General features: G+C 49.3%; 1 long non-coding RNA gene across 1 annotated transcript; it reads left to right on the top strand.

Annotated features, from left to right (window-relative positions):
- The first annotated feature begins 462 nt into the window (after window positions 1-462).
- Window positions 463-2,845, top strand: LOC103902434. The gene is made up of 2 exons (XR_657777.2): window positions 463-629; window positions 2,489-2,845. It is a non-coding gene; the product is annotated as an uncharacterized LOC103902434 (long non-coding RNA).
- The last annotated feature ends 10,876 nt before the right edge of the window (window positions 2,846-13,721 follow it).

Genomic DNA, 13,721 nt, shown 5'->3' with positions numbered 1-13,721 from the left:
CTGGAGGTGAACGTGGCGGGATGGCGGTGTGCAGGGCAATGCGGGAGCGTGGAGGTGTTGCCCACGGGGGTCTTCGTGCAGTCAGCCCCATCGCCCCTTCCACGCACTCGGGTCCGGCTGGTGCTGCCGACGGGCGGATGCACGCAGAGCCTCTACCACCGCTCACCCTGCACCGGGCGTGGGGAAGCCCATTGTGGTGTCTTGGTGCATCACAGGGAAAACGACAGAGATCGGGGTGGAAAAATAGAGCAGAAAGAAGAAAAAGACGCACTCCGTGTTGTCTCCGTTGGATTTCGATTTTAAGGATCCATTGGAGAGGAACCTCTTGCTTTTGTGCTCATGCGATGCCGGGGGCGTTACGCATTCTGCATAGCACGGTGGTGCCCTGGCTTAACCACGGCTCTTAGCCACCCTATATAACATTAACAATTTCTTAATCTTTTTTTCTTTTCCCCTCGCAGGCAGAGCAGATGAAGCGAATTTATCCCAAGCCTGAAATGGAGTGTTTTCCGAGGCAGTCAGCTGGGCCCCTGCGGGCTCACGGAGGTTTCCCATATGACGAGCTGGGGGGACACGTTGCGGTAACGTCCCCCTGCGATGAGGATGCTGTCCGGATCAGAAACGCAGCTGTACGCTGGGGTGTGGTAGATGGGTACCCCCTTCTGTGGTTAGGAACCCCACTTTGGGAAAAGCCCCTACGGAAAAGAAAAGAGAGGCCTTCCTAAAGCAGTGCTTTACTTTAAACATATGCTTCATTATGGGAACACTGGAAGAAAAAGAAAAAAAGAACTAAGCGCTAAGAAACATGCACTCTAAAAACATTTACAGCTAAATTAGTGGGAAGGATGTTTGTTTACACACCGGCGAAATGTATAAAATCCAGTGAAAAGGTTGCATGGAGAGCGTGTCCGGGATTGTAAGCAGCGCTGCCACTTCTAGTGTCCTTTTTCCTGAAAAAGCTGATTTTTATACCGCGCCCTTGCGCCGCTCCGTTTCCCAGCCGGCCCCGTGCAGCTGAGCTCACACTAGGCTGGCGTTGCTCAGGATTTTGCCATTTTTAGCTGCAAGGGCCAAAGTCTGAAGGAGGCTGTAACCCTCAATTAGGGATCTGTTTGTGTAACTTCCTAATGTTCGGAGTGATTGGGGTGAGGGAAATACGCTGCTGTATGTGGTCCTTCCTGCCAAACTTGCAGCTAGAGCAGATCCTTATAGCCAAGCAATAAATCCCCAAAATGAAAGGTTTACGATGGAAATGCTGACAAACCCTTAACTAACACGTTACAAATGGCAGTGTTACAATTCAGTAGCTATAAGCTAAATTAGCAGCGGCACGGGCAGCCTTCGAGGATCGCTGTAGTGAGCCGGCCTTGTCTCGATGAAGATGTGCAGCGAGGCAATGGCTTTTAATTTGCTTTTAATCTTTCTAATGAACTTTTGTTGGTCTAACTTGCATGCAAAATGGGGGATGCCCCTTTGGTCTTTCATGAAGTTTTTGGATGACCGTTGGAAGAACATCCATCGGGCGAGAACAAGAGCTCAGTTGTTTTAAGGCATTTTTTCCTATAGAGGATGGAGTCCTTGTTCTTCGCAGTTTCCCGGAGCGCTGACCGTTTCCTTTGCTGGCTGCCAGGTGCCATTGGGTGCTCCGGGACTTCACACGCACAAGCTGGGACAGCACAGCAAAAACTCTGTTGCACTGCTGGCACCCAGCAAACAGCATGATGTAAATTTTAATTGTATTCTGATGCTTTCCCTATTCCCCCTTCCCAAAGGCGTGCAGGGATCTGGGATCCCGCTGCAACGCTGCCTTCCTCAGAATTAGGGCACCCTTTTACAGCGCCCTGCTAATGCCGAGGGAAATTTTATCCTGGCTTTAATGAGTTTAGGCTGAGCCTGGGACCTGCAAAGGCTTGTCCGTCTGTCATGTGCTGCACAGCGGTTCGTGTGCGGCGGAGGGTTGGAGCGTGTGTGAAGTTCAGCGGGCAGGCGAGCCTCGGCAGGCTGTGGCGGGACCAGGCGGTGCGGCCAGGGGGCTGGGGGCATGCGGCAGCGCTGCCCCCAGGCTGGGGGGCTGCCCCGGGGGGGTGCGAGGGCTGCAGCCTTCCCCCGCCTGCGGGGGATGCCCTGACCCGGAGCGGAGTGGGGATGCTGGTTGCGGCAGCGCTGCCCCCAGGCTGGGGGGCTGCCCCGGGGGGGTGCGAGCGCTGCAGCCTTCCCCGGCGCCTGCGGGATGCCCTGACCCGGAGCGGAGTGGGGATGCTGGTAAGTACGAATGGGCTTCCGTGGACAGTGCATCACGGTGCCGTGAACAGGTTACCATCAGCTTTGAGTCCAGTGGTACCAAAAGACTTCATTATCCTTATTGTTCACAATTGCTCCAGCACAGTGCCCGGCCTTTAAGCCTGGCGTTTAGTTTCCCCTTGACAGACCTTTTTGTTTTTAAAGTCTAAATTCTGCAGACAACATGACCGAATCTCCTTTGCCCTAGGTCGGATTCACCCTCCTCCTGTCCAGTAGCAGGCTCAAGTCCCCGTCTCTGCTGTTCAAACCATCTCCTCCTCCGGTCAGCAGCGCTTCCAAGCTGCAGAAAAGGCCATTTGTCTTCTGAGGACTTACTAAGTAATTTTTTAAACACAACTTGAGTTGCTGGTTTTGTTTACAGTAAAACACTTTGATTTGCTGTGCAGCAATTAGTTCATGAGAGCAGATGCTGAAGCAGAACAGAAAAATCTCTTCTGGAATGGTGACGTACCTAAAGCCTGCGGGGCGATGCACAGGAACCAGCGAGGTGCCTTATGTGAGCCTGTGTCTCCCAATGCATACAAGTAAATTCTCTAGGAACATCACTTTAATCGTCTTGTGTCAATAAGTAGTGCCGTGCCGTGTGTGTCCCTGTGCAATGGCATTTTAGGAAATAAATTACCATGTTGTGAGTGGCCGTGAAATGGAGCGGTCCGGCAAAGTGCCTGGGGCGGGAGCAGCTCGGAGGGAAGGGGGTTTCTGCTAGGGGGGAATCCATAGGGCTGAACGAAGAGATCCGATTTCTACATCTGGGTCTGGCCATAAATTTTTCTCGAGTGCTTACTGTCTGTATATAGTCGTTTGAATTTTATACATGTTATGGTTTGTTTATTCCTCCTTCCAGGTTGCTCCTTCATTGCTAAGAAATGAATTCGCTGCAGAGAAATTGGACAAATATGCTGCAGTTTCGGGGCACTACTGAAAAATCTCCTCTCTGCATTTGTAAATGGGAGATTTGTGCCAAAATATGTATTTGTTTTAGACACGACTTCGTTTCCAGCGTTCACTTTGATCAGGGCGCTTGGAAGGCGAGCTGTGTCATGTGGCAGGTTTGTCCAGTAAAAATACAATTAGAGGCTTCGGTTTGAGCGTTTGCGCGAACGATCGCTTGTGAATAATCTAGAGGCCAAAAATTAATCCCAGCGCTCTGTCCGCAAAAAACAGCGAGCTGGAGCGGTGCCACTTCTCAAAGTCGTCCTGCTTCACTCTTGCACGAGCATTGTCAGAGTTTCTTTATATATTTCAATTTCTTACATCTCGGTGGGGAGCGCTGTCTTTTCCCCCAGTTCATATCCCTTCACTAAGAATTGTTTGGAAAATTCCGATGCTGCTCATGTGTGGCTTATAACAGTTATGAGCACAGATGCTGTGAAACAGAAGAAATACTGGTGTCCAAAACACCTCTGGTACCTCCTTGTACATCTTTGAACACGAAGACCAGGTTTGTGGGCTCAAAGTCACGGTTTTCCCAGCGTGTCACGCAGTGTGAAGGTGCCGTAGCTATTGCTCTGAAGCTGTTGTGTGTTTTGGATGACAACCCTGTGCAGGGATGGACAGAAGTCACGGTGCCTGGGAAGTGGGATCTTCCAAAAACAATACACTTCGCAAATAAAATCGAGTGGAGCAGAGAAGCTTGGTCAGCCAACTTCCATGGAGCAGGAGATGGGACGGGCTCCAGCAGGACCTCTGCAGAAGGACCCAGTGGCTATTTCTGTTTGCTTTGGTTCCGGATCGCGTTTTTGTTGGATTATGCTGTTTCCAGCCATCGCCTCCCTTCATGGGAATGGGAGCTGTGGAGAAGGAAGCATATTGTGGGGCAAGTGTAGCGAGGGTTTGGCTTGGTCTGTCCTGTGAGAGAGTGTAACGACGGCTTTTAGAGACAACAGGCAAGACAATGATATTTTCAAGTGCGATCCTATCCCTTGGACAGCATCCCGTGAAATTTCCCATCATTTTTTAGCTGAGAGAGTGGTCAGCCCCCATGGAGAAGCAGAAGTGATTGCATGTGGAGAGGCAAATGCCAGCCATTTCCCTAATGCTCCCGGGGTGCAGTGGTCTCACGTTACCAAGCTGAAGATGAAAAATAGTAGGAATAAGCACACTAAGGGCTCTGCCTGCTACGGGGCAGGCAGACAAGGCAGGGCTCTTTGCTACAGAAGATGGAGAAACTAGGAAGTTCTCCAAGACAAGAGGGACCAGCTGGAAAAAGGGATGCCCCCGAGGGGAGGTCTGGGGAAGGAGCTTGAAGAAAAGCCAAAGCAAACAGTGGGTGCAGATGCTGAGGAGGAGAATACGGCTCGACGAGAGAGGAGGTGAGAAACAATGAGCCGTCCTGAGCACGAGCCGCTTACGGGAGCAGAGACCATCTGCTCTTCACCGGCCTGAATGGTGCCGAGCGATATCCTGCATTCCTTTGTTCCCCGGTTTGAAGGGAATTGCAGGCTGCGAGCATTTAAAGCCAAACACAGTCCCTGAGAGTTCAGCCACATCTTACCTTTTGTCTGAATTTCCTCCGTCTTCTTCTCCTCAAGCGTTTTCTCTTGCAGCCATTAGTTCGTAGCACGTTTTTCCACCTCGGATCTTGAGTAGGTGGATGAAAAGCCCAGGAGGACGTTGCAGATGGCAGAAGTTAAACAAACTGTGCTGCCCCGGTGCACACAGGGTGGGATAGTTGGCTAAGTCTCTTTTTGTGGCTTTAGCCAGATAGCTGGGGAATTCAGAGAGGATAAAATGACCCCCAAGAAGTACATGCAGCTCGTAAAAGTGGCAGAGGTCAATAAACGGAACCTTCTTACAACTTAGTAACCTGAGTAATAATAAGGTCTTAGAGCCGTAAACCTGGCTAGATAATAATGATGGGTTGCGCGCGCTCTTCCAGGGGGGGTGAGGGTGATGCTGGTGTGTCAGTTAAACCTAAAGAAGAGGGGCAGAGTCGGAGGTTAAGAGCCAGATGGGATTTTTTATTTTTTTAAAAAAATACAAGGCTAATGCACAGATGAACTAAAGCAGCCCCATACCTCTGGAAATCATTTACTTGGGGGCTGGGGGAAAAGGTGTTTTTGTGTGGCGTATCTTACGTTGCATGTCCCTCCTTCTGAGACTTGCAGTCATGCTCTTGGTGATGTTTTTGTCTCTTGTAAAAAAGCCTGAAATTTTACCAGACACATTTAAGTGGTCACCTTTTTGCTGTGTTGCTGTACAGAGATGTCCATGCTCGAGACATGGCCCTGCGTGCAGAAAGCCCCCATCAGAGGTCCCATCCCTCTGTCACACATGTTAGGGTTGGCATGGTGGAAGCAGAGCTAAGTGTTGTGTCTGCTTTTTCCTTGGCTGCTGCTGTGGGTTTTGATGCTACAAATATTGCTTGCTTTTTTGCTGTTTGGATTTCTTCCTATCTGTACTCCATGCATATATATATATATATATATAAAATAGGTTCTCTGTTTACTTTGGTGAAGTAATGGACCAAAATGCATCCTTCAGGCATGCTGTGAGCACTTAGTTCAGTCTTCAGTCCCAGACCTTTTGTGCTTTGCTGGATTTGCTTTGCTGGCTCTGGGTCCTTTCTCCCCCGTGTACATCCCCAGCCTGGCGCAGTGCCGCAGGCTCCGTGCTCGCAGCGCTGCGGCTGCTCAGCTCTGCCCGGGGAGTTGGATGGCTAAATATCTTTTGGGGTCATATCCACCACCTTTAGTCTCCATGGTGGTAAGATTTGCAGGTTGCTCACCAGGCATCGTTTGAACGCCCAGTGGCTTCATCCCAAAGACAGGAGCAATAAAGCAAATTCAGACTCTTCTAAATTCTGCCCGGCTGCCAGTATCCAAGCCCTTTCATAAGGCTGAGCGAAAGCACCGCGCGCGCCGCACCGAGAGCCGAGAGCATTTTAAATGACTCCTTCAAGGTTCCTCTAAAATCAGGGTGCCTTTAAGCTGCATTAAATAAATGCAAGCCAGCTAGCCTCTGTTTGGGGAGTGATTCTCCCTCCTTCCCAGGCAGGCAGGGGTCGGGGCAGGACCGTGACAAGCCAGGAGCAGGAGCCACCACCGCGCAGTGACAGCGGCGGGGTTGCTGTTGGCTGGGTGTAGATGTAGGCACAACCTTTGGCCCGGTGGGCGGCAGTCCCTGCGAGTCGCCTGCCCTGCGTCCCTTGCTCCCTGGCTTACGTAGGGGTTTTTTTTTTTTGCCTTGTGGCACTGCTCTGTACTTTGGACTTTGCTTCTCACTGTTTTTCCCCCCCGAGTCCTTCGTTCCGCTGATTTTTTTTTGCAGCAAAATGAGTTGCAGGCTCATTCAACAACACAATTAAGGGTTCAGCCATAAGTGGCTGGTTGCTCTGGATGCCCCTTTGGATGCAGACCTGTGTCTGCAGGTGCTCCTGCACAGGGGCTTTCTGCAGGAGCACAGCTCCGGTGGGGTCCCGGCTCCCGCATGGGGGCTGAGCATTGGGGGGGGGTCCGAGGGCTTCCCGCGGGCAGGCAGACTAGAGCTGCCCATAAGCAATCCGGGGTAGGGATGGTCTTTATCACTCGGTGTGTACAACCACCACCGTGTGAGTGTTTTTGTCGAGGTGGTTTATTAAACCTTTATTATATTTATGTAGCTCCCAGGGTAATATGATCTGAGGTTAATTACTGGAGCTGGTTTTCTTTGTGAATACATCTGAAGAGTTTGTCAAAAGCCTGCGGTAGTCTTTTGCGCTCCTGTTTAACATGATACAAATTTGGATGACTCAGGGTAAACATCGACATCAGGGGGGCTTGGACTGGCGCTGAAGGTGAAGGAGAGCCCTGTGTTGCTTCGTGGGGGGCTTCGCCTCTGCACGGCGGCTCTGTTGGCAAAAGCCCTGCCGTGGGTGTGGGCACCTGATGATTTTTTGGGTATGGATGCAATGCTACACGGTGTCCCAGGCAGCCTGGGATATGGTAGAAGACCACCTCGAAACTCCTGGTATGGAGGCTGGAGGGTGCAAGGCAAGGAGAAGCCCAAATATTCAGGGCTAGAAGCTGACGCCTTACCGGCAGCCGGGGAGAGGAAGGAGGAGGAAGAATCTACTGCAAAAATGTTCTCAAACATGGTTGAATGAGGTTGAGCAGCTCCAAAAGTGAGATTCTGAGAAAAGCAGTGCTAAATAAGGACAGGTAGCAGCCTCTGTCTGAAAGGATATTTTTATTGGGCCGGCAGCAGGAAGCATAATTTTCTTTAAATGACATGTATATCTAGAGTATGCTGTAATACAAAGTCAGCCAGTGCAGTGCTTTTTTAAACGGGAAATTATTTTTCATAAGCTGTACAGCAAAACTCACTGGGAAGGGAACACAGCTGGTGGTGGGCAAGTGTTTCACAGCCGCTGGATGGGGGGATGCTGCCACGCCTGACGGCAGTGCTGATGAAAAATACCTGTTTTCTGCCACGTCCCCATCAGCAATGGGTCACATTTACCCACTCCGAACTGTGCTGATTTAAAATAGGCGTTTTGGTTCTTTTTTCTACGAACACGAGGTATCGTTCATGGCCAGAATTAATATATGTTTGTACTGACGTGGCTGTAATTACAGTATTCTATATGCATTGTGTACAATGTATGTATTACCCTTGTACCTCTGGCACTGCTGCTGTTAAGTGTCTCTTGATGCTTCAGTTAGAAAACTTGTTTTTTTCGGAGGTTTCTAACTTCCCATAAAAGTCTATTCTGGGCTGAAAACTCTCTGTGCCAACTCTTAGGCCAAGATTGGAATTTCTTTTATGAAATTTTATTTTGAGCCAGTTTGAATGTTGTTATAGAAAGTGGATAAGAGCACAGAGTAAAATGTGTCTTGCATGCTATGAGCAAACCTGACTTCTGAAGAACTTGCATTTTGCATAACTATTTACAGAGGTGCAAAACGGTGCCACTCTCAACGGTGGTTTTAACCCCTTTTCTTTCTACACAGGTATAAATTGCTATTGGTGTTGGTCGGTGCTTGATAATCATGCCCTGCTTTTGCATATCAGGGAAGTTTTTGGTAGCAAAGAGCTTGTGGCTTTGGCAGTGGCAGAGCACCCTTCTCCTCTGGGTGCAGCTGCAGACTTTGAGCTGAAGGAAGCTGGGTTTTGCACACTTTATTTCAGTCTCCTTCTAGCTCACAGAAAGAGACAGGCCTCTGAATTAGGCGCTCTGAATTACTGTCGAAGGGCTTCCCTGGCTGAGAATCTGGGCTATAGTGTTAGATGATGCAAATGCATCATCTATATACAGGTTTATTGATGCAAACATATCATTTCCAGTAAATGTGCAGTGTATCTCCTCTTTAAAGCCTGTTCTGTCTTCTTATAAGCCATTGCCTCTGCTCCAGAGGGTGGAATAATTGCTTACAGACAAAGCTACCCGATTTCTGAGAATGAGTTTAACTGTTGGTGGCAACTTGTCTGATTAAAGAAACCTAAAAAGTTCCAGACAACCTGTTTTTTTAAAAGCGTTATTTTGTTTTGATCCGGACGAAACCACAACAGGTGAAGCGAGCTGGGAAGCAGCAGCGGTTCCTGCTTGGTCCATGCTATGCCGGGCACCCCTGATGCTCCTAATGACGGACCGTGCCGCATGCTGCCTCGCAGCTGAACAAAACTCACTGTAATGAAAAAAGGCACAAGCACATTACTGTGGTTTTGTTCTCCCTGCCTGTGCTCTGCTGAAGTGCTGGGCACTCAGGAAATGCTGTCTCCGAATAGAAGCGGGACACAATGGGGAACTCGTTTTTTCGCCTGTAATTTGGTTCTGCCCGGCGCAGTCTCTAATAATGATCCCTCAAAGAAAGAAAAGAGCAGTTCTTCAATGCAGACCCTCAGCAGCGAGAAGGCAGGCTGCTGGCACGAGGCAGAAAACCTGGCACTGCTGCTCGGCTTCAAAAGAATCACGACCTCAGAGGACTTGCAGCCACTGGTTTGGATGCAGGAGGAGCCCTGTATTGGGTGAGAACATCTGTGCCCTCTGACTGCGTGACGAGAACATGTATGATTTACAGTATAAATGCTCTTTGTTTTTTTTATTTCTGCTTTCTGGAAAGCGAAGGTACTCTTAGATGCAGAAGGAAGAGCGTGCCAAGGACTCCCAGCGTAAGTAGCCCTTAGGCTGTGGTCGCTCGGTCTCCCCTGCGACAGCGACGTCTCCGAGGTCAGGATAGCATCTGCAGCAGAGAAAAGGCATAGCCACTGCCCGAGCCAGCTGTTTGCATGAGAAAAATGGATCTAAACACTAATAAGAAATGGGCCAGGAGTGGGACTCGAGTCAGTTAGTAAGTAGATGGTAAATCCAAAGGAGAATGTAAAATAATTTGGGTTTATCTGTAGTCCAGGAGTGGGACTCGAGTCAGTTAGTAAGCAGATGGTAAATCCAAAGGAAAATGTAAAATAATTTGGGTTTATCTGTATTTGAATCTGAGCAATTTATGTGGCGGGCCTCTGGTTCTCAAAGAGCTCTGCCAAGCTTCGATAAAAAGAGAAACAGTGAAAGAGCAGCTGCTTACCTGAAGCTTCTGCATCGCTGGACAAAATCAGTTCAGCATTCCTGGGCCTTCTGCAAACTCTCTGCTGAACATGAAGAGCAATCAGAGCAGGCGCGCGCTTTCCAGCTGCAACATAAAAGCCGTGGGGGACAGAAGGGCCACATCTGCCAAACTGAAATTCGAGAATAATGTTCCAGCTCTGGCTATTTATTTGTTATCTCGATACTGAACTTGTTCTCCCCTCTCAACGCAGCACAAGAAAGGATGGGCAGAACCTCCCATATCCGATTGCAAGAAATAGAGCCCGCTCTGATGTAGGCATCTCCCTCTTGCTCTGTTCCACATCCAGGTGTAGCAGGTTTTGCACAGTCCTTTCACTGGCAGGATGAGCAGGGATGCTACCAAAGAATTTGGAAATGGTCCTTTGAGATTTTACTGCTCACTTTTTTTTTTTCTTTTTACATTAAAGGCTGAGTCACTACCTACTTAAAGAAAGGAAATTCAGTTACTTCGTGTTTCCTTTCTGAAACACGCTAGATTAGTGCGTGAACTGCCGTTTCCATAATATCCTGTTCACTGAATTCCTTAGGTGAGCGCCTGCGCACAACTTTCTTTTTCAAAGAAACGCTTCTGTAAGGAGATCCTTCAAAAAAGAAAGTGGAAGAAATGGCCGTCCACGGTCCGGCAGGGAAGAAGTGCCATTCTGCATGTGCCACTGTGGCTTTGGAGCTCCTGATGTGACGCAGAGACTCCATCAGCCCAAAGTGATGAGAACTGGAAAAAATTCCCACTGCTTCGGCATGAGCTGTCAGTCATTTGGGTACAGAAAACAAACTGGAGACTTACTAGCATAAGCACCAGCAAAATACAGAGTTCAAATGTTCAAGATTTCTTTAAAGTTTTGAGTTCTATATTCCAAACTCAAGCTCTGCCTAGTTGCATACGCGGAGCAGAAACAGCGTGCAAAGGAGGAGCCTGAGGAGCCAGGACAACCCTGGCACTAGCGTCGTCTCTTTCAACCATAGGTGTTGGGTACCTGGAAACCGAAGGCGGGCTAACCGCTGGCACAAAGACGCGATGGTGGGGCTGCCCTGCAGCTGAAGCACAACTTCTGCCATCCAGTATGAACGCCCACCCCGCGCGTCACCGGGAACCACACCTTTTGCCCTCCAGAAGGGGCGTCCCCAGCCCGCGTCCCCGGCAGCCGCTCGGGGTTTGTTGGACTGGGACTGCCACATCACCCCGCTGATCTCCAAGCACTCCCTCATTAATTCCCCCTGTTTTTAAGAGAGTTTCAACGCAGACTTAACTTTTCCTGAATGCTTTGTTATTTCACCTTTCGTCATCAAACTCACGTAATTTTGTTTATGCAACAACTCTTTCAACTACAGCGTGTTTACACTGAACTCCTGAGCAGCGGGAAGAAACATCCCAAACTTTCAAATAAATGTGTAAATGTTACAGCCTGCTCCCTCTGCTCAGTTGTTTTGCCAGGTGCCAGGTTTGTTTGTTATTGGCTTTGATGCTGATGGAGAGACCCCCGCCGCAGAAGTGGAAGCCTCACCGTTATAAGTAAAACCGGTTTCCATAAAGAAAATCGGATCGTCTGTACCTACCAAACCTTTGTGCAACCATTCACGCAGCTTTGTTGCATTCGGTGCCACTACCTGGGTGTAGTTGCTTAGATCTTTATTCCAGTTAAAGGGATGAAATTGCTTTCTTTGTCTTTCAAGTTTTCTGCTCAGGAGTATAAGTTGGAGAGGTTTCCGGTGCCCGCTGTTTGCAATAAGCAGTACCCATTCCCACCTCAGATGCAGGCTCCTTTTGGCCTTGAACAAATTGCATCACCCTTGGCTTTTTGTATCTGTAAACAGAGATTATGTTTAAGGCACCTGAGCATACAGGGCTGTTGTAAAAATTAATTAGGTAATGGTTTTAACGTGCTTTGAAGATGAAAAGCATTGCAGTACTGCAGGTGATAATTGCTCTCTGGAGGCTTCTCTCCTCGTTGTGCGGGTTGGTTTTGACTCTCTCGTACTGATGCTGCCACGCATGCACTCGGTGGCTTTCCGGCTGCAGCAGCACCCAGTACCACGGGTGTTTCACCCATCTGACAGTAAAATGTATTTTAGGTGATGTTATCTTCCCATATGACATAGCCCGATGTTTTGGAGCACCCGCATGTGAAACCGCTCCCGTGCTTCGTGCAGATCATTCACTTTTCCTTGCTTTGAACTGCGCCAAGGTGGGTTATTGCTGTGGACCCCAAGCTCTGAGCTCTTCCCTGGAAGGACGGGGCTCGAGGTGAGCAGAGGTATGAACCTGTTAAGGAGGGGTTGTTGTGCTAAAATACCCTAAACTGCAAGGAGTTCAAAACTTTGCAGGTAGAACATGAATATGTGTAGTTAAAACCCTTGAAGTATAAACAGAGACCACAACAAACATCAAAGGGACCAGAAGGATTCAGCCCCAGACGGGCTTCTATTCTATTTAATGCTAGATGGATGAAGATAAGAAGTTTTGGGGTTTTTTTTTTGTTGAAGCTCAAGTTATGCCATTGTATTTACTCAGTATTTACTAGGCAAAACTAGTAATCAGTACTCTTTAATCAGAGTACTTGTATCTAATGCTCTTTGTTAAGGTGGAAACTAATGAAAAAAAGAAAGTCTCCAGTTAAAGCAAGCTTTTCTGATGGCTTTTTTTTTTTTTTCTGAGGGAAGTGCTAGCGTAAAGATCGGGTGGGATTTGACCATTTTCTGTGTGTGAGGTATCTGCAGAAGCCTGGACCCACCGCTGCTGGGCTGCACCGCTCTCGGGGGACACCTGGTAGAAGCAGCCTCCTCCCCGAAACCTCCTCCCCAAAATCTCCTCCCCAGACCCTCGCCGTGCTGGCCCATGGGATTTCTGCTGCTCTGGGGCTGCAGCAAAGGGTGCCTGTGCCTAATGAGAGCCCTGGGACCGGGGCTGGGGCTTGAATCCCGGATATTTCCAATCATCGCTGTAGGTGAAGGTGTGAATGCAAAGGCTTCTGCGTGGCCATGATACCTACTTGTGTAAACCGTGCTTTCCACTTAATACTGTGCTTTGAGACCCTTTTCTCTTTCTGGATGAGGACACAGTCCTCAGTTTTCCAAGCAAAACTGAGGAAAAATCTCAGTTTTCCAAGTAAAAATGTTGAGTCCATACTGTCGTTACAGAGCTGCACTTCAGCACAGGCGTGCTTGATGCTTGTGCAGCTCCTCAGGTGCACAAAACCAACTCGGACAAGGAATTTCAAGTGCTACTCCATCAAACTGCAGTGCTCCTCTGCGGGAAGCCAGTCAGTCAGTCCTTGGTGGAGCACAAGGAGCTGCCTAGTTTCTTCCTGAGCACGCACGCAGCATCTCTGCTGCAGGACTCCAGATGCTCAGCGACACCTCTGGGTTTCATTTTCAGCTCAGCCTTTCCCAACAATTTGCAGGAGGCATTTAGGAAAACGAGCACGTCAGATTGCGCTCGCGGTGCCGGGAACACGATAATTAAGATCTCCGTGGTTTTGAACACATCCCACTTGTCAGCAAAAGGCCGGTCATGGACTAAGGCGAAGGGCCTGTCCGGAGGGCGACGGGAACACTCGCCGGAGAGGGAGTAACTCGGTGGGAAACATCACGCACCGCCGAGTCACCGAGGTAGGGAACCAACGCATGTAAGCGACGGGAATTCAGCATTTGTATTCAAGGCAGCATTTTCAACGCTTTAATTATATTTTGTGCAATGCAACAAAATACCGGCGACCTTCTGTAGGCGGGCAGGAACCAGCAGGGCTGAATGTATCGAGGCGGCTCCCATCCACCCATGAACCTCCGGGCCCCCCGGGCCGTATTTCCAACCCTTTTCCTCCCCTCCCCGGGGGTTGTCCCCGGTGCTGCGGGGCGGCCCCGGAGCTGCGGCCCCGCCCGGGTC

Source organism: Aptenodytes forsteri, unplaced genomic scaffold (genome assembly GCF_000699145.1).
Source record: "Aptenodytes forsteri isolate BGI_AS27 unplaced genomic scaffold, ASM69914v1 Scaffold86, whole genome shotgun sequence".
NCBI lineage: Eukaryota > Metazoa > Chordata > Aves > Sphenisciformes > Spheniscidae > Aptenodytes > Aptenodytes forsteri.
Note: the sequence above shows the minus strand (reverse complement) of the source record. Positions and strands in the feature narration are given on the sequence as shown.